Source organism: Lepidochelys olivacea (assembly GCF_965140295.1).
Source record: "Lepidochelys olivacea isolate rLepOli2 genome assembly, chromosome: 12".
NCBI lineage: Eukaryota > Metazoa > Chordata > Testudines > Cheloniidae > Lepidochelys > Lepidochelys olivacea.
This window is the reverse complement of record NC_140422.1, coordinates 24,953,293-24,973,684: the sequence shown is the minus strand read 5'-3', so window position 1 is coordinate 24,973,684 and position 20,392 is coordinate 24,953,293. Positions and strand designations below refer to the sequence as shown.

Genomic DNA, 20,392 nt, shown 5'->3' with positions numbered 1-20,392 from the left:
CTCCTTCCCCCATACCGGGGTCCCTCATTTCCCCCCCACCCATGCCCAAGGGCTTTGTGTACCTCTCTCTCCCCCATGCCCAGGGACTCTGTGTGTCCCCATGACCTCCTCCCCCCCATACCATTGTCCTCCAGTCTTTCCCTCCCCCCCACATTTTCACTCTGCCTTGTGCCAGGAGATCTGTGTTATATCTCCCTCCCACCACTCCCATACTGCTGTCCATCTTTCTCCTTCCCCATGCCAAGGGCTCTGTGCGCCCCTTTCCCCCAAGCTAGGGACTCCAGGTGCCCCTCATTCTTCCCCTCCCCCATACCCATTTCCTTCCATACCAAGGGCTCTGTATGGTTCCCTCCACACATGCTTCTTTTCTGTCTGGGAGGTAAGTCATTCAGGCTGTCAACATTTTACACTTCACTGGGATATGGGTGGAAGGGCGGGGGAGGGGGTTGTTGTGCTGGAAGGTGTGAATGGCTGCTATCAATCAGTTCTTTGATCTATAGACAATTACAGAGGTGTTGAAGCTGGTGGTTGTACTGCCAGGGCTGCGTGTGCCCCCCATTTCCAGGCTATTAGACACAACCCTGGGGAAGACAAGGTGTTAGAACCGTGGAGGAAAACCCAGCAGTGATGAGAGTGTACTGACCAGCTCTGAGCATCATGAATCTTGGGTCCAGCAAATACAATCCCTCAAAATGGGTTTTGGCAGATTCTGAAAAACAAATCCAAGACTTGGCATACTCGTGATATTTACAAAAAGAAAAGGAGGACTTGTGGCACCTTAGAGACTAACCAATTTATTTGAGCATGAGCTTTCGTGAGCTACAGCTCACTTCGCTACAGCTCACTTCATCGGATGAATGCATCCGATGAAGGGAGCTGTAGCTCACGAAAGCTCATGCTCAAATAAATTGGTTAGTCTCTAAGGTGCCACGAGTCCTCCTTTTCTTTTTGCGAATACAGACTAACACGGCTGTTACTCTGAAATCATTATATTTAGGGCTCTGAGATCTGTGATATCCCTGAGCAGAGCAGGGCATGGCACGGTTTGTCTTTTGCTATCTAATCCACCCACCATTCTTTGTAGGAGTGGGAGAGGCGTGGTGATCCACAACTATGTGCATCCACTGACTAGCCAAACCCTGGGGGAGGGGGCTCAGTGGCCACAGAGGTTAGGGCAGTCCTGAGTGGCTCTGCTACTCCTTCTCATCCCTGGATCTTGCCAGACCACAAGAGCAGCCCTATTCTGATCCCCTTCACTAAGGCTTGACTCAGGACAGAGGATTTGGCTTGTTGTGGTGGAGGGAGCTCCTGAAAAGGCTCTTTCAGAATTTACCAACCAAGTTAACTTTCCGTTCATTTTCTGATACCCCAACGCTAGCACCAGCATTTCCCCCAACCTCAGCTACATGCCTTAAGGGACCTCAGGCCAGTGAGGAGCTGGCCCAGAAAGAGGCAATCTCCGGAGGCTAATTTGCATACATTCACAAAAAGCAAATACTTTGAAGATGTTCCAAAACGCAGACTTGCAACGCAGTCCCCCTGCAAGCCCAGCATGTGCAGCACTGGCCTTCCCTGCTGCCTCTGCTTAACACTTTGCAGGGTGTTTACTTGGTGTCCTCCTGTGGAGGAGGAATGAACATTGGAGGGGTGAGTTCGAACCAGCTGTCTGCACTGCCGAATGACTCCACGTGTGTTCTGACTCAGCTGTGGTCACCCTCGCTTGGGTTGTTTCCAGCGAGTTTATGGGGAAAAAAACCTTGATCCCAAGTTTGTCTCTTAAGGCCAAATCCTGCACTCCATACCCAGGCAAAATTTATATTGAAGTGAGAGGGAATTTTTCCTAGTTAAAGACTGACTGTCTGGGCCCATAGAGCATTCTGTTGTTCCTGAGTCAGAGAAAGGGGGTATTATAGTGTTGAATAGGAAGTATTGTTTTGACGAAGTACTAAACTGATCTTAAAATACTCAGCTCCCGTTTGGTTACTCTGCACAGCACACTTGCGAGGTAGGCAAGTGTTGCTCTCTCTGTTATGCTGATGTGGCCACTGAGGCTGATGACTTGCCAAAGGCTAGAGGGAGTCAGTGTCAGACAGCGGCTGCAATTTACATACTCCACTGCTCAGACCAGTAGGCCTCCCCTCTGTCTAACTAACACAGTATTTTGTGTTGTACCATCATTCGTGAACCTTGTAAATACAGAGCCAAATCCCACCCTCTGGCACTTGAAGTCAGTAGGAGTTTGGCATGGGTGTGGCAGAAGGCAAATCTGGCCCACAGCTAGAATTCAACAGAGGAGGATTAAGACTAGATTGGGCCTGGATCCACAGATATTTTGTGGGGAAGGGGCAAAAAAATTGAGATGCACACTCCAGATTCTTCCACCTGACCCCCCCTCTGTTCCTCCCCCTCTCCCCCAATGCATATCTCATGGTTCTTCGCTCCAGGCAGCCGGACACTTTGTTGGCTCCATCCCACACATTCTTGTCTTCCTAGCCTCTCTCTCTTTCTCCTCTTCCCCCAGGGAGAACAAGATCCCCAGCTGCATAATTCCATTAAAATCCGTGGAGTTAGGCTGATTTACACCAGCTGAGGATCAGCACCATAGATTAAGTCCCTTATTGACTCTCTTCTTCTGCATCCACGGGGACCTGACCCCAAGTATACTGCCTTGTTCCACCTCTGGGAATAACCATGGCTAACATAGGGAGGGTAGATTGTCGTCTAATAATTTCATTCACTTGTTTTGTGCTTGAAAATCAGGCAGCTCTGATTCAGGAGATTTCCATAATTCATTGATCTGCAGTGGGCCTCCTGGTACACATGTCCCAGCCTTTGCACATGAGGTAACTGCCCTTTTCCTGGGGGGTTCCAGCTAGTTTTCTCTTTCATTCTTTAAAACTCGCCTGGACAAATAACTCAACAGTACAGTAAAGGGAGCAGTTCTTCAGGAGCCACTGCAGTGTAGGCCCATATCCAAGGATGTGTGACTATGTTATGTGTCCACCCTTCTCTGCACCTTCTGTCACATCAGGAGATCACTGGGTGGACAAGGCCAGAGGGGCAAAGAAGTGAGGGAATGACAAAGTTTCAGCTTGTCTGAGGTGCGTTGGGCCATTGACTTTATATTCCAAATGTAATATTTCAAAGCACTCTTTGTCCCTCTTACTTGCCTCATTTGCTGCCTGCTTTTATTTAGTGTGGTTTTTTCCTCTAACTTCTGTACGTCTCCCCCCTAATCTCATCTCATCAGTGAGGCTTCTGCTCCATTCCCCACTAACAATTTGTTGTTTGTGCCTTCAAGAAACATTATTTACAGATTGCTGCCTGCAGCACTTTTAAAAACATTTTGAAGGAAACAACATGCGCCTTGTTCTCCGTTTGTAAACAGTCCCCAGTTAAAGATGCAATTTAAAGGGATGCTGTCATGTAGAGCAGGCCCAAATTCTATTTTGCTAATTTATATCTATGTATGTATTTTCTGATGTGAGGCTCCCTTCATCTCTCCTGCTGAAGCTGTTCCTCTCTGGATAAATAATAAATACATGACAGGAGCAGGATGACGAGACCCAGGGTCTCCCAGCTTGGTGCCCAAACCACTGGACTACAGAGTCAGTCTCATTCTCTTGGGCCCCATGACTATTCCATTGTGGATAAACACTTGCTTCGATCACTCTTGCATTATCTGTCCAGAGTGGAGGGAGCCCCACCTCAGAATATCCCCTGGGTCAATGGTTAGTGCGTTCTCCTGAGAGGTAGGATTCGAACAGGGGGTCTCCTTTTTTCCCCTTTGGCAGAGAGGGGGGACTTGAACTAGTCTCCCACATCCCAGACGGAAGCTCTTATGACTCGGCTAAAAGTCATAAGGTGGGTGGCAGTACCAGCATCTCCTCCAGCTGTTTTGTGTGGACCGGGGCAGGTGCCTAACCCAATCCCTCAAGATGTGACTTAGGCACCTAAGTCACCTGACTCCAGGAGAGGGGTTCCTATTTGTGGCTAGCTAAGCAGAACTAGGTACCTCTCTGTAGCTTGGACTTAGGCTCCTATTGCGGAGAGAGGTAAGTGGGACTTGAGTCAGCTGACCTGTGTTAGGGAGCCCTGTGCTTGAGCAGTTACATTGTATTTTAATCCTAGATTAAGATTTTTCTAATGTGTGCTCCAACCTTGGGCTCTGGCATTATGACTGCAGTGCTCAGACCTGAGTCAAAGTAAACATATCTCTCCTCCCCCCGCCCCCCCCCCCGAAATATGGCCACTCTAGCCCTAGGACCATGGTGCACTGTGGGAAAACTTTACTGCCCACCCTGTTTGTTTCCAGGAAGCAGCTCACTTTGCAAAAGGCTTGATCCGTTTGCCATCCATTGCAAACCCAGGAGGCTATCTGATAGTCTGTTTGCAGGGCTCAGAAGAGAATGGATTAATGCTGACCTGAGCTGCTGCCCTTTGCAAAAGGGAGGTGGCTTCTGTTTTCAATAAAGTGGACTGCAGATTGTTGAGAGAGAGAGCTAAGGAAATTTACCCATGGAATTGTGGGATATTTCTGGCTGATTCCTGGAACCCGAGTCAAGCGGGGCTGGATCGTGGCTTAACTCATACTTGGACCTTTCAGTCTTGCAGCCTGGGTTGGTGCAATTGCAGTGTAGATGCAAAGGGGCTTAGGCTTGAGCCCATATCCATAGGTGCTTATCTCTCCCCATTCGTTGTATAGAGAGCTTGTGCACCTAGCTCGGCTTGGTGGTTTCTGTGATGTTGTACCTGTGATTTTCCAGGTGCCAAAAAAGTTAGGCATCATGATGTTCGGTGATGCAACACCTGGTCCCTTCGTGGATCCCACCTTTAGTCTCAGCTGCATCTCACTTTCCCCAATTCTAAAGTGAGGAAATTAATACATGAAAAATAATAACCTGGACCCTCATGCTCTGGTGATGAGCACTAAGGCAATGCCTTATATAATAACACTACCTATCCCATGGGGCTCTTGTGAGGCTTAATCAATTTAAGTCTTTAAAACACTTGGACATCCTCAGAAGGAAGGTGATGGGTAAGTGCAAAGTCCTGTTATAAGTATTAGCAGCTCACAGTGGTAGCAAACATGACCTCCGAGCATCATTGTCATAGAATCAATTCTCTCCGCGCAACACTTCATCCTGTAATGTTATTTCGCAAAACCTTCCCCCCACCACCAAGTAGTAAAAAAGGTATTTAATAAACCCACAACAAATTGTTGATTGAACTTGTCAGATGGCACAGCTTGAGAATCTCACCACGGGCTTGGTTTGAGAGAACAAAGGGAGCATTGTCTCAAAATTTAAATTAGAATAAACTGTCTCCTGAGGTCAAAAGTGATAGTTTTCATCACAAATCGTCTGGGTGCATTTTCCTCCCCCTGCTCCAGGCCAGAGCATTGACTCTGAGGTTACAGAGAAAGCTGGGTGGAAAGGTGGGGGCACACCCTGTTTGCAGGGGCAGAAGCAGGAGTGTAGATGTATAGAGGGGCCAACACCACACATTTAATCATAAGTAGGAACAAAGTACAATTACAGATCACCTTTCATCCTAAAGGATCCTGAACTGCTTTGTACTTCTCAGGACCCAGCCACTGGAAAACAGTCCCCTCTGGGTTAAAGCAGCGGTTCTCAACTGGGAGTGTGGGGGCCCCTGGGGGTGGTGGGCAGATTTTGGGGGGCCCACCAAGCAGGGCTGCCATTAGACTCATTGGGGCCCAGGGCAAAAAGCCAAAGCCCTGTCATGCAGGGCTGAAGCCCGGGGCCCTGACCCCCACCACCTGGGGCTGAAGCTAAAGCCTGAGCAACTTAGCTTCATGGGGCCCCCTGCGGCAGGGGGCCCCAGGCAACTGTCCTACTTGCTACCCCCTAACCCCAGCCCTGGCTTTTATATGTAAAAAAACCAGTTGTGGTGGCACAGGTGGGCTGTGGAGATTTTAGAGCATGTTGGGGTGGGCCTCAGAAAGAAAAGTTTGAGAGCCCCTGGGTTTGAGGGCAGTTGGCAGTGCACGTAGGGGGGGGGAGGGGGGAAAGACGACAGCGTCTTTGTCAAAAGACACATCCCTGTTTGTATGAAAAGTGCCTTGGGATTTTAGATCTCCCGACGGAACCTCAGTATATAAGGGCTGAGCCGAAGGATGTGCCTCACCCCCTGCCCCCCCATGTGAGCATCATGGATCTCAGTTTACCTACTGCAGAAGACAAAGGGCTGAATTGCCTCTGCTAGGGTTTGAACCTGGTGTTGTAAGAATCCAGGTGTTTCACAGGTGAACCATTCCCATGTTGTATAGATATTGCACATTTTTACATTATGTAAGTTTGTCCCCGGAAAAGCAGGGGAACGGGCTGCATTGTCAGTCTTCGCAAATCCTCCCAGCAAACCCACAGTGGTCCAATACGCCAGCAATAAAGCCAGCTTGACTCATAGAAATCTAGTGATAGCTAAAAAATCAGGGCTTCCACCAGACACCATCACGCTGGGAACTACTGTTTCAAGAGATCAGTTAGTTTAGTGTTTCTTACCCAGCCTGAAGAACCATCTCTGTTTGTTCTCTGTGTGCCTGGTACTAGATTGAAACAGCCTCCGTTGAATGGCAAGTGAACAATGATCTGCTCTGTGAACAAACAATTCCTTTCCCAAAATGATGGAATCATCAGTATTACAGGCACCGAAGGGGGAGGCGGAAGGACGTGTAGGCATGGTTTCAGTGCTCTGCTCTTAACTGGTACAGAAACAACACAGCAGTGTTTTCTTCATTCACTCAGCAAAAACTTCCCTTATGTTCATAGGTATAATTAGGGTAGAGGCTAGAGTCATGGAGACAAATACTCTGGTAATTAACCAAATCGCCAGTTCTCTGCAAAAGTTTTAAACAGAGCAAGTTCTGGTAAAAAGGGGAAAAGTGACATTTGCAAATGGATTCCATAATGGTGTAAATGAAAGCGAGGAGTCAGAAGGGACTTTGAAGTGAAGGGAATAATCCTATTTAGTTTGGCCAGTAATGATTTACATGGTTAGGATTGAAATCTTAACTTGTATGATGCTTCTCAATGTTTTGATTGGTGGTTTACTTTTTGGTGTGACTGTAATGCCTGTGGAAGGTATCAAGGAGGTAGCCCTGCAGAACGACGTTCTCACTCTATCACAGAATAGGTACAGTGTGGGTAAGCATCCACCCTATGCCATCAACATGCCTCACTGCACTGTAGTCCATGTGTGGAGAGTAAGAGGATTGAGTTTCCATGTCCAGTCAGTCCTTGGCCTCTCTGCTGAGTCTGCTAGCAAGGATTCCAAATGGTGCCCGTTGTGGTGTTGGCCATGTGGACATTTGACTACTAGGAACTGGACTGGGACACTTAAATTCCCCTCACATAAGTCACTGAATGACCATCAGATGAGAACTTCACTGCCACCCTGAGCTGGGTTTGAACCAATGATTTAATAATAATCATTTTGCATTAATATTGTACCTTCTGTAGGAGGCTTTCAACATGCTTTATAAGGGTGGATACATATGAATATTGCCAGTTTATAAACTGCATCACTGAGGTGGAAAGGGTTACATCTCCTTATCAGTTCCATGTGTTTGGCTAATTATTTTAATTAAAAACAGATAGAGAAAATTATTCAGACTGTTTCAATTTTTTCAGTGATTTCCCCTGGTGTTGAAAATTGCATCGACACACCATGTTCAAGGGGTGATGTAAAATGGAATGAATGCTCCTTTTAGCTGCTATGAATAGAGGCTCCTCAGATCAATTAAGTGTTGACTCTATAATTGCTGTAGGATTACGCATTTCTGTTATTTTTTTTTCCAATCCTCTAAGTCATAAATTAACAAATATTTCAACACTCCATAGAACCTTTCAAACCGGTGACAGCTGAATAAAATCCCATTTATTTGGATGAGACATTTATTGTAACCAGCAAAGCAGCTAATAACCTTCCTAACAATTTACCCTTTTTTGGTCTGCTCAGTCTTTCCATAGTTTTTCAATATTGAGTTTGTTTTTAGCTGCTTCCAGAAAGGACTTAAATAAATAATTGTCCCAGAGGTGTTTCTGAAAAAGCCCTGCTACACATTTAGCCACATCTGCTCCTCTCTGCCTGCCGTTGGTGTCGGAGGAATTACTCATTAAAGTGAGTAATGTATGGGCAGTGGTGGCCCATGGGATTATAGAGCTTTTCACCTCTAGTTTACCCGTGTGAGTCCAATCCAGATCTTCTGTCTGCTGCCGCGTGGAGAGCTGTCCATATTCCAGAATTCCACTTGATAATAAGCACCTTTGTCAGTATCAGTACAGAGTCTGAGAGCAGCATGGACGTGGAGGATGAAGTGACTGCCTGCTTCTAGAAGTGATCCCTGCCAGTCACGGTGAAGGTGACCGTGCTGCTGTGAGGTAGTTTTTACTCCAGCTGCCCATATGGCCTCTTTTTCATGGCTAAAGGAAATCTGTCTCTGGGGTGACCAATCCAGCACAAGTGCTCTATTCAGTTAAAGGACTGTTTTATTTCTCCAGGAAATCCCCTCTCCTCTAAAGTAGAGAGGCTTCGATGTTCGCCATGAAATCCCAAGTAGTTCATCACTGTTTCCCTCTCTGTGCCAAACAGTTAGTTCGCGACACATGTTCTTTAATAGGAGCAGCTTCGCACTTGTCAGAATGACCACAGGCTTCTTTGTAGAGGATACAGGCCAAGTTTTGGCTGCAGGCACAACAGGTCACCTGGAAAAATGGGCACAGGCATGTTGCATTTGCAGGTCTTTCCTCTGCAACCCACTGGCCCATGTGTCTTTTGTGTCCCCCTCTGTACCTGATCCACATAGGAGATAAGTGTCTATAGCTTGAGTTGAAGACTCAGGTGCGCTTATGCAGACGTCTGTCAATGCAAATTTAACATGTGGGTGGCACAACAGACATGGACACATGTTTATGCAGACCTCTTTGTGCCTGGGGATGAAAATTTGCACCAGTCTCCCCTCAGCAGGCATGCTAATTTTCATGGGCATTAATGGGAGCTACTCAAACAAGCCAACGGGAGAATAAGCCCCTTGGGCTGTGCTAATGCAAGTCTGTCTGTCTGGGCTGGGAGGCTCCCTGAGAGCTGCAGTGTAGATGTACCCTTAGACTTTCCTAGCGGCATAGTGCAACTTTTAACCCTTCCAGTGGAGGTCATGGGTTTGATTCTCCTTTGCCTTGTAGCCTGTGCCATCTTTTTCACCTGGAGGAAGAGGCTGTAAAACAATTCTGATTTGCTAGCATTTTATACCCATTTTGTTCTCATTTTTCACGGGATAAATGATGACACCAGGTGCCAGGGAGTGGTGAATCAGGCCTCTCCCCCACAGCCACTCACCGCAAGCAAAATGAGGTGTGTCCTTTCCTACGGGGCTGAGCAATGCTACCTTTGCAACCCTCCCAGCTCCCAGGCACAGCTGACTCATGGGGCAAGCAACCAGGAACAAAAACTGAAGCCATCTCCCTTCGCAGCTGTACAGAGCACCAGGCTGTCCCCTAGTGAGACGTTTATCACAAATGCAAAACTGATAGAGAGAAACAACAAATACCGATTATCTATCTTAGATCTCAGCTCAACAACTGCAACAGTGTACACATGGGAATGTGGCCGAGTCTACAGAAGCTTCCTCCATGCTACGGAAGCTGGCTGTGTGTTTTTGTTGAGCTGGACCCATAGGAAGGAAATTATCCAGCATATAGAGCAATGTATTTTATTGTTTCTCTGGGGGAAAAGTAAAAAATTAGAATTTCCTGTTTACTTATTGCTAGTGCTATATTTGACTGAATATCCCATGGGTTTTCCTCTTGTTGGATCGGGGCAGGCTTTTCTGGTGGTCTGATCCTGCAGAAAGCTGTGACCCTCCATTTAGGGTGACCGGACAGCAAATGTGAAAAATCGGGACGGGGGTGGGAGGTAATAGGATCCTATATAAGAAAAAGACCCCAAAATCAGGACTGTCCTATAAAATCGGGACATCTGGTCACCCTACCTCCATTCCTACTGAAGTCAAATGAGACAGAAAGGTGCTCAGTACTTGCAGTATATGCTGGGCCACTCGCAGGATTGGGCCTTGCAAGGGCAGAGAAGAGTGTTCTCTGTCCAATAAAAAGCTCAGGGAAAATGGGGTGGGTTTAAGAGGAGTTATTTTAGAACGAAAATCCTTCTCGAGCTGTAGATGGCAAAACCAGTACTGAAAAACAACACTCTGAAACTGTCCTTTATAAAGGGTGTCCTACAGGAGGGCATAAAGTTTCCTTTGTTCATCCTTACGGTATTTACAGGCCCTCCAGAGCACGTCTACACAGCAATAAAAGACCTGCAGCATGGCTGTGGCTGGCCCAGGTTAGCTGACTTGAGCTTGCAGGGCTTGGGCTCCGGGGCTAAAAATTGCAGTGTGAACTTTTGGGCTCTGAACCTCATGAGGGAAGAGGGTGAGTCTAGGCTCCAGCCTGAGCCTGAATGTCTACTCTGCAGTATTTAGCCACACAGTCCAAGCCCCATGAGCTCAAGTCAATTGGGCTCTGACACTCGGTGCCAGGGGTGGTTTATGCAGTGTAGACGTACCCTCAGAGATTCACTTTACTTGGAGCAGCCTAGTGGATTTCAGCTTATGTAAGGAGACATTTCTCAGTAGTGTATCAGCTTCCTTTGAGTGAGTATCTATCTATCTATCTATCTATCCATCTATGTAGCTATATAATTTAACTTGGAAGGATTATATTTTTATCAGTAAATGTCGGCAAATGTCAATATTTTTTTTAACTGTACAGGCACAAAATGGCAAAACAAATTTCCATATATAATAATAGAAATTTACAGATTGGCAAAATAAGAAAACTACTGCTTGAGAACTTCTGAGGGTTTTTATTTGAGGACATTTACTTTGTGTATTTGGATATGTGATATTGACAATATTTTAACAGTTATAAAGCTTTACCTTTTTGAATCTCAGCATCTCCTCTTATTAAATGATTTTGTGACCCTCCCATAATTTAAATTGTGAAAATTTAAAATGACACAAATGAAAAGATGCTTAAAACCCATAATTTTGCAGAACTGAACATTTAAATAGATAAAAATCCTAAAAAATTGATATAATTCATCAAAATTATAAAAAATAAAAGTTGAATTCTGCCAATCCTATATATAATCTATGTACATTTACACACATTTTTAACTATCTTATTTATATCCCTGTACATCTAAAACACACACACAATTGGCACACCAGTGGCTGTAGTGCTTGTGTAGTGTAGGTGTCAAAATTACACGTCAGCTGTAGAGGATGGAGCGACCTGTTTAATTTGTAACCAAACAGGGTTACGTAAGACATGCTTTTTTCAGACTGTCATGCTGGTTCTGGAAATAGACCATTATCTAAGAAAATAGAAAAGTGCACCTGGGAACTTTTAGACTAGACTCCCTGTTTAATCATGAACCCATTTTAAATATGTCAAGTAAGGCAGCTGTAATATGACCTTTTTCTGCCATATATTAAAATGATGACTCACAGTTGAAATGACAGACGAATGTAATGAAAAGAAAAAGGCTCTCCAGCTTAAAGAGTGTGCAACTGATATTCTCAGATCTCCGACTTGCCTGGTAGTTTGGGGCTGTACTGGTGGATTGTTAGTACTTTTGGTATCATTTTTGCTATCTCTGGTTTCACAGATGCCCAAATACGTGGTATATAAACTTCTCCAATTCCCCCCCCCCCCCTTTTACCCCTGAAAGGTCTAGCTGGCTGTTTTCTGGAGATTTGCATATCATTTCCCAAAACACTGGGCAAAACAAGTATGCTAAATTAATTATTAATGATTAAATATTAATTATCATGCTCAAAGCACTTTATAAACATTACCTGGTTAATGCTAACAAAATCCCAATGGGGCAGGTATTGTGCTCCTCATTTTATACATGGGGAAACTGAGGCACGGGCCAGTTAAATTGTTTGCCCAAGACTATCATGGGAATCGTTGTCAGAAAGGGCATTGGAATTTTGGTGTTCCTAGCTTAGTTCTGTGCTGTGATCACTAGATGTGTATATTACAGGAATGTAATTGCAATAAACACAAAGGGCAACATTTTCAGCAGGCTTCTTAAATATGCCTCTATAAGGCAGGTTTTTCTGCCTGCAAAACAGATATGCAAATATTAAAAGGGCATGAAACCCTCACAAAGCCAGAAAATTCATAATTATTGCTTCTAATTTCATCTCCAGGTCTCACTGCTCTGCTTACTTATTGGCCAGTATAGTAAGCAGTCACATGCTGTTTTAAGGTGTCTGCAAAGCTACCAGAGACAGCAGCATAAACTAGAGACAGAAGGCCAGGTTTTAGCCTCATTTATGCCAGCATAAATGTAGACTGACTCCATGGTCCAGAGCAAGCAGTAGCCTTAACTCCGAGCTCAGATGATCTTCTCCACCTGTTGCTGCAGACAACCAAATGGGCTTGTGCATATTAAAGCCCTGGAATGTATTACCGTATTTTTCTTCATTAAAAACAAACATTTCCAAGCAAACTTGATTATACTTTCATGTCGCTACTACTGCAGTTGTAGTCTGAAGCTTTGGACAAATCCCTTCCATTGCCTAGTATGTGTAGCATGTGCAGTGAATTCTCATTTCTTTTGCTACTTTTTTCTTTCCTTTGGAGAGCACACAGCAAAGAACTACTGTCTCCATAAATCTGTGTGAATGCACAGCTGGGCCGACTGCCTGCCCCCAACCGCCCCAATCAGCTGAACTGCACACCTGCTTCATAGCCAGAAATGTGCAGAGGAGTCAGTCGTGCATATACAGTACTAGCGTTATACCCTCTGCTATTATGAGCTGGAGTGAGAGTGGCACTTTACTCTGTCTCCCTAGCCTGCTGACTGGCTTCCTTGCTTCCCTCAGTTTGGCTTGAGGCAGTCTCAGAAACCCAAAGTTTGGGCCCCAGGTGATGAGTGGGATAGGTGAGCCTTTAGGTTTTTAACGAGGCATGTTTCCATCTTATGTCCCCACCACAGTCCGCTCATTCCACTGGGCATCACCCCAGTACTCAGTGTAAGTGGATCTCAAAATTCCCTCTCTGTGGTAAGCACTGCAACACTGGGCCTGTTGGAATAGTGGAGAGACGTGAGGTTTCTCTCTGAAGCATCACTCTCCCACCTGTTATCCAGCATAGGTCATTATTGCTGCTGTGAGTGTTCTCTCGAAGGCTCCTCTCTTCACCCTCATGTTTGTGAATCACCAGTGGAGCTGCCCCCAACTCCTGCTGACTCACCTGCGAGAGACTGTGACCCAGCTCCAAACTCTGATCCCTCTGCAAGGCAACTCAAAGTGCTGCAGCTGAGGGACTGGGCGCCCAGAACAACTCTGTCTTCCAGTGCTTAGCGAAGGAAGGTCCTTGGCCACTGACGTTAAGTCTCAAGTGAGCATGAGTCACCCCGACATTGCCTGACACAGGGCCAAAAAGTAGAAAAATGAACGACTGTTTGTAAACCAATGGGTTGATGTCACAGTGCCGATCAGAACAAGAGGGCTGTGAATCGCATCCTGCGGAAGTGAAGCAGTATCAGCATCATGAGCATCAAAAGGCAGAATAAAGGAGAGTGGTGTGGATGCACCCAAGATGTATTCTTTCCCGACAGGTAATACAGAGTCAACTCAGTGCAGATAGTTAGTAATTTCATGGTTCACAGCAGTAATTTCAGGTACTATATGAAGCAATGAGCATTTACTGCACTAGCTTCAGGCTTTCATAGAAGATTAGGGTTGGAAGATATCTCAGGAGGTCATCTACTCCAACCCCCTACTCAAAGCAGGACCAACACCAACTAAATCATCCCAGCCTGGGCTTTGTCAAGCCGGGCCTTAAAAACCTGTAACGACGGAGATTCCACCTCCTCTCTAGGTAACCCGTTCCAATGCTTCACCACCCTTCTAGTGAAATAGTTTTTCCTAATAGCCAATCTAGACCTTCCCCACTGCAACTTGAGACCACTGCTCCTTGTTCTGTCATCTGCCACCACTGAGAACAGCCGAGCTCCATCCTCTTTGGAACCCCCCTTCAGGTAGTTGAAGGCTGCTATCAAGTCCCCCCTCACTCTTCACTTCTGCAGACTAAATAAGCCCTGTTCCCTCAACCTCTCCTTGTAAATCATGTGCCCCAGCCCCCTAATCATTTTCGTTGCCCTCTGCTGGACTCTCCCCAATTTGTCCACATCCTTTCTGTTGTGGGGGGGGGGGGCAAAACTGGACACAATACTCCAGATGTAGCCTCACCAGTGCCGAATAAAGGGGAATAATCACTTTCCTTGATCTGCTGGCAATGCTCCTACTAATGCAGCCCAATATGGCAACAAGGGCACCCTGCTGACTCACATCCAGCTTCTCATCCACTGTAATCCCCAGGACCTTTTCTGCAGAACTGCCGCTTAACCAGTCGGTCCCCAGCTTTTAGCAGTGCATGGGATTCTTCCATCCTAAGTGCAGGACTCTGCACTTGTCCTTGTTGAACCTCATCAGATGTCTTTTTGGCCCAATCCTCCAATTTGTCTATGTCACTCTGGACCCTATCCCTACCCTTCAGCATATCTACCTGTCCCTCAGCTTAGTGTCATCAGTTTAGTGTCTTTCACTTTCATTTGATTAGATGAATCTACTTTAAATGGCAGAAAAGCCTTCCAATTTCCAACAGCTGCTAATCAGAACTGATACGGTCTCCCATGACATCCTCCACTTGGCTGTGCTTGTAGTCCACTTGACTTGTAGCTAACATACCTCAATCCATCTGTCTAGATGTTCTTTGGGCTTATAACTGCTAAAACGTAGAGCCAGGGAAATGCAGTGTTGGACGTTCTACAGCAGTGCAGTTTCAGATTCCCCACCATCATCTTTACTGTATCTAGGTATGAAACCACTTACCCTGAAAATACTCCAACTGGTATAAAATATAGCCTCCCATCTACTTACCATAGCTGATGCCATGAACAAATGCTTCACCCTGGTGCTCTGCACTGACTCCCCAATGAATATAAAAGAGAGTCGAGGTTCTGTGGCCTGTTATCCAAAGTCCTTCATGGGACTGGCCTAGCATCTCCTTTGGTGGCCATGATCTCCCATGACAGCTATATCCTACTGGAACAATGAAATTATGAAATTATTAGCCAATAGACAGAGGCTCATGAGTGAGAGAATCAGAACTGTGATGGGAATTGGAGGTAGACTGTAGAATTCATTTCTGCAAGAGATAAAACTGAGCAAACTCATCTCTCTAACTCGCTCCCCCCCCAACCACACACACACACACACACACTAAAGTAATCAAGCTATTTCTATTATAAGACGCACAGATGCTATGGGGATGGAGTGCATTTAAGTTAGTAGATTGATAAAAATAGACAGATATCTGGAGGCTGTAGCCAGTTAGTGGCAATAGCTTTATCCTGTTTCCATGAGGAAGAGAACAAGGTTGGTAGCAACCCCGAGGAAGGTTTAATAATTAAAATAGCTTCATTTCCTGGCACGTGACCTGATTCTAATTTTGACTTCATTTAAACAGTAATTTTACTAGGTACCAATGTAGCCTGGACAACATTTCTTCTCTCAGTGTAGCCAGTTCCAGCACTCTGGCCTGTGTGAGCTGTTCTATTAGTCTGCACTGCCATGTTAAGTCGTTACTTTCTAAAGTATCACACAGAACTAGTTTCTGTTGTTTAAATAGAGCCAGACCACTGTCAGGCTTAGAAGCCTCAAGATTCCTGGCATGAACAGCCTATGATTTAAAACAGGGATTTAAAATGTTTACCTGCAAATGGTCTCCATTCTTTCCTGTATCACTGCGGGGAACTTCTGCATTCTCAGGTGTATTCACATTTGTGTTATCTGTTGACCTTCCCCCCTGTTGGAGAAGGCAGTATGATGTAGTCTTAGTAAGCAGGTTCCTGCATCATGCTTCTCTTATCTATGCCAAAGGAGCGCGCTCTGATTTTTGTGCAGTCATGTGTGGTTACTATGCAATTGGGTATCCTCCTGCTGGATCTGTTGTGAATTGGGCTTTTACTTATTTATATTGTATATTCAGGACTGGGAAAACTTATTAGAGCCTTAGTAACTGGAGGATTACAACCTATTGGCAAGAGATAGTTTTGATAGATGAAGGTGGCGGGAGCCCTGAGAATGAGAGTTCCAGAAGCTTGGCTTTCCTCCCCCACCATCCCCAGCCACTGGAGCCTGAGTAGGGAGTGGGTTTATATTTCCTCTCAGCCTCTGAGTGGCATGTGACTTGTACATTTGAAGATCCCTCCAATGTTATTTGCTAAAAGGGAAAGGAGTTTTTCTCTCCAGTCTGTTCAGAATCTCCTGGCTGCTGCAATCCAGGTTAGACTCTGGTTGTGGTACACAAGCATTTAATCCAACTCCCTACCTCACATGTCCTTCCTCTCTTCACTGGTTGGGCCGCTGAGCACATATTCCCTTCTCTGGCTTTTTACCCTCAGTCTTGTTCAGTTAACTGTCTCTAAATTGAATTAAGACATGTACTTGACCCACGCAGCTTCTCTCTCCATGTCCTTGTGTGTTTGAACCTCCTGCCCTTCTACAAACCCCTGACTCACCTCTGAGCTGATGTGCAGAAAGACAGTTCTCAACTAGTGTGAGAGAGAAATGGATCCTGCAATAACCCTATGTTATACATGTCCAATCCTTTTGCTCTCCCATTGCTTTGTGAATGGGACCATGTAGCCAAAGATTTATCTGTGCCATGTGTTATTTGTTAATGCTAACTTTACCCTAATGTATAATGACAGGGCGTGGGCATTTCTTACTGTACACTGTATGTAGCATTTATCCCAGTGAGAGATGATGTGGGGGGAAAGAAAGCTGCGGTTCGTCTCTGATTCATGGCACACTGTCAAATTAAAGAAAAGAGAAAGAGGGCCAGATTTCCGTCCAACTCACACATGCTGCTCCCATTGAAGTCAGCAGGACAAATTCTGCTCCCTTTCTGAGACTCACGTTACTCTACTGACTGCTGTAGCGCTGTGCCGTTTGAGTGAGGGCAGAATTTGACCCAAGGAGAGTTCCATGCATGTAATTGAGGACGGAGGTGGACCTAAAGTGTATTTACTCACCTGCTAACTGGATCACAGAAAACATGGTACCAAATTCTGGCCATTGGTTTCTCTATCATTAGGGGACCTGGGGAAATATGTAGATCTCCAGCCAACAATTTGATGGTCCAGAGAGCACTGTGAACACCTGTCAAGAGTAGATATGGGCCCAGAAAATGCTGTTCACCAAGTCCAGGGGTGTTTTTATTACAGGCTCCAGACTGGAACTATCTCTGGTCAAAGTGCATGCTGGGGAATTCTCCAGTTCACACTGGGTCTGTCAGACTGTGATTGATACCTTTGCTCATTACATAGTGCTGTCTTCTTACCGTTTCAGTTTGGAGCAAAGTCACTGAATATATCTGAAAACATTGTCCGGGTTGATAAATTCTTAAATCAGCAACTGTCTCTCTGTGTATTAGACTGAAAACGTGTCACTGTTCTGATCTTCCAAAAAAGCAGTCACTGAGCATTATTCTTCAGCTTTGGAAAGACTTGTCCCAGTCACATTCAGATCATTGCTTTCTCAGTAAGGCAGCTTTGAGAAAGTATGTGCAATTCATCATCAGGAGGAACTGGATTAGTTTCATACTATCTGGGGAGCTGTGGGGAGTTTGCTTAGCTAATTTCAATCAAAAGTCTCAGTTTCCAGCATTAATTGTTTGTGCTCTTTTGCCGAGGTCCATTGTGCATATGTGCTTGGTTATTCTCTACTTTGATTTTTTCCTTATCTTCAAGCAAATGTTAAAGTGTATGAAGTATGAGCTCAAGGATATGCCCTAATAGAGAGCAGCTATCCCATACTCACGCCCACAGAACCTTTATATTAATGCCAGTAATGCCTCTACACACAGCACCATGTAATATCTCTCCAGCTAAAGAGTGATACCAAGCATCTATCAGACTCTGATCTCCTTGTGTCTGTATTATCTACATATGAAAATGCAGTCGATTCCATGTTAATGGGCTGTGAGGTCACACTGACTGCATTCTTTCACTGCTGAAGGCTGAGCTGGCTACTCCAGAGGAGAATTAATGGCCCCAATCCGCAGATGTGTTGGGGCTGCTTTGCACCACGCTGGCAGTGCGAAGCAACCCTACACCCTGATCTGGATACAGGAGGATTCTCCCTGCATGAGGGGATACTTGGATCGGGTAGAGTCATTGTGGCAGTGCCTATCTCATCCCTGCTTTCTGCAGCCAGGACATCCCTGTGATCTCCTAAAGAGGCTGTGGGTAGCTGGCATAAATTAGCACAATCCATAAAGTGCTCTAATTTACAATGAGCCTGGTATCAGGATAGAGCACAAAGGACACCTTTGCCCATTCAGTTCCACTCCATCCTGAGCAGCTCTGAACATTCTCAGCTGTAGGTCTGGAATAATCACACTGATGGAAAAGGAGGGACAAGAAAAGCACATGAGTTGTACAAAGGTTGGAAACAGTAGATTCAAACAGTGACACACAATAAAATTCCAGAATGTGATATGCCTGCTCCATAATAGCACATTCTTCATAGGAAATTCAACAGGCATTTAGAAATAAAGCTGAAACAAAATGCAGTGTTGCTATTAAGTATGGCCTCTTACCAAACTAATAACACACAGCCTGGGTTGCGATTGGTGGAAAACTGATCATAAATAACCTACACATTAGTGATTTTTCCAGGGCATTATGAGCTCACACCACAGCTGCATATATATTTTTCAAAATATATAAATGGAATTATACATGAAATCTTATTAGAATGCCAGTCATCTCTGTGGTCATTCATTCCTGCAATAAATGACCAATCTTTTAGAGAAAGTGAACTAAAAAACTGACAGCTGCTCATAATGAATCATATGATGGGGAGAGCTGTGTAAATAAACCATTCACAATCAAAAAATTCACTTGCTTCTGATGGTGAGGGTGACCAGATGTCCCGTTTTTAAAGGGACAGTCCTGTATTTAAGCCCTCCTGCTGTTGTCCCAACTTTTTCTTAAAAACGGAAGATACGGGACAATTTGCCCATCTCCCCACCATCACTACTGGCGGATCCTGCTGCTGGCCAGATCCTGGCACGCCAGCCACCCGCCCACCAGCAGTGATTGGGATGGGGGGGTCCAGTGGCCGACGATGGGAATGGGTGTGCAAGGCTGGTGGTGGGGCGAAGATGCAGCGTGCGGGGCCAACCGCTCCCCCTGCTGGTCCATCAGCACTATCTTAGCTGCATGCAGACTCTCGGCCAGTAGGGCCCTGTCCCGTTTCTGGCCATCTCTGGCTGTGAGCTGCAGTGGCTGGTGAGTGCAGGAAGGCACCAGGCAGCGGCCAGTTATGTGTTGCTTCTGCAGCCCACCCATCAACCCGTTATGTGCTCCCCCTCTCACTGTCCTCTCCCTGCTTTGCCCCTCCAGCCCTGCTGCTCCACCAGATCCCCCCGGGCAGGGTGCATCCCACTCCCAGTCCTGCACGGAGAACCAGACACTAGTCAGAGCACTGAGCTCACCAGCAGCCTGGCTGGCAGGCTCTTTCCTTCCCCCACTGCCTCTGGCTGGGCTGGTGCCCCAGGAAAGCCCAAGACCCTCCGGCCTGGGGTGCTGGCCAGGAGGTGCTGAGACAAGCATGTGCCAAAGCTCCGCAGAGCATTGGCATGGGGAAGACTCCACCCCTCAGCTAAGCTCTGGAGTGGCAGGGGAAGGGGGGAACACCGGGAGGGGGGGGAATTTCCAGCCTGTTCATGTCCCAAACCTGCAGGCTCAACAGCTTAGCACCCTCTTCAGCCCCCAGCCCTGGGTCCTGCCCTGAGCGAGCACGGGACTGCTCCATCCCCTAGGCACCCTCCCCTGCTGAGTCACCTCTCTGGCTGGAAAAACAAGGAGGAGTCCTTGTGGCACCTTACAGACCACCTCTCTGGCTGGGTTCGCTGAAGCCCCTGCAGTCAGGTTCCAGGAGAGGTGTGTCTGTCCCGGAGGCCCAGCAAGGCATGGAGGGCAGAGAGTGCTGGGCAGGGAAGGTCAGGTCGGTTGGTCGGTCGGTCAGTCACCCCTGCTGTGTGAGAGAGGTGTACGGGAGTGTGTGTGTGTCACTCTCCCTGTGTGTGTGGGGGCGAGGGAATAGGGGTATGTGTGTCACCCCTCACTCTGTGAACCCTAAAGCCTTAAAGATAAGAAAGTAAATAAAAATAATCCAACGACGCAGTGTTTCTTTTTAACAGAGGCTCAGTCAACTTGATGTCCATTTGAACGTTTGTACTGCAAAGTTCTGACTGATTGTTATTGAACTCGCTTGAAT

At 46.1% G+C, this 20,392-nt stretch overlaps 1 protein-coding gene and 1 long non-coding RNA gene across 2 annotated transcripts in view; one reads left to right on the top strand and one right to left on the bottom strand.

Annotated features, from left to right (window-relative positions):
- Positions 1-20,392, top strand: part of WTIP (WT1 interacting protein) — a 114,042-nt gene that overhangs the window by 24,849 nt on the left and 68,801 nt on the right. The window lies entirely within an intron of this gene.
- On the bottom strand, positions 7,944-20,045 carry LOC311529070. The gene is made up of 5 exons (XR_014713763.1): positions 19,957-20,045; positions 15,816-15,908; positions 14,981-15,145; positions 13,290-13,561; positions 7,944-8,726 (listed from the first exon to the last, which is right to left on the bottom strand). It is a non-coding gene; the product is annotated as an uncharacterized lncRNA (long non-coding RNA).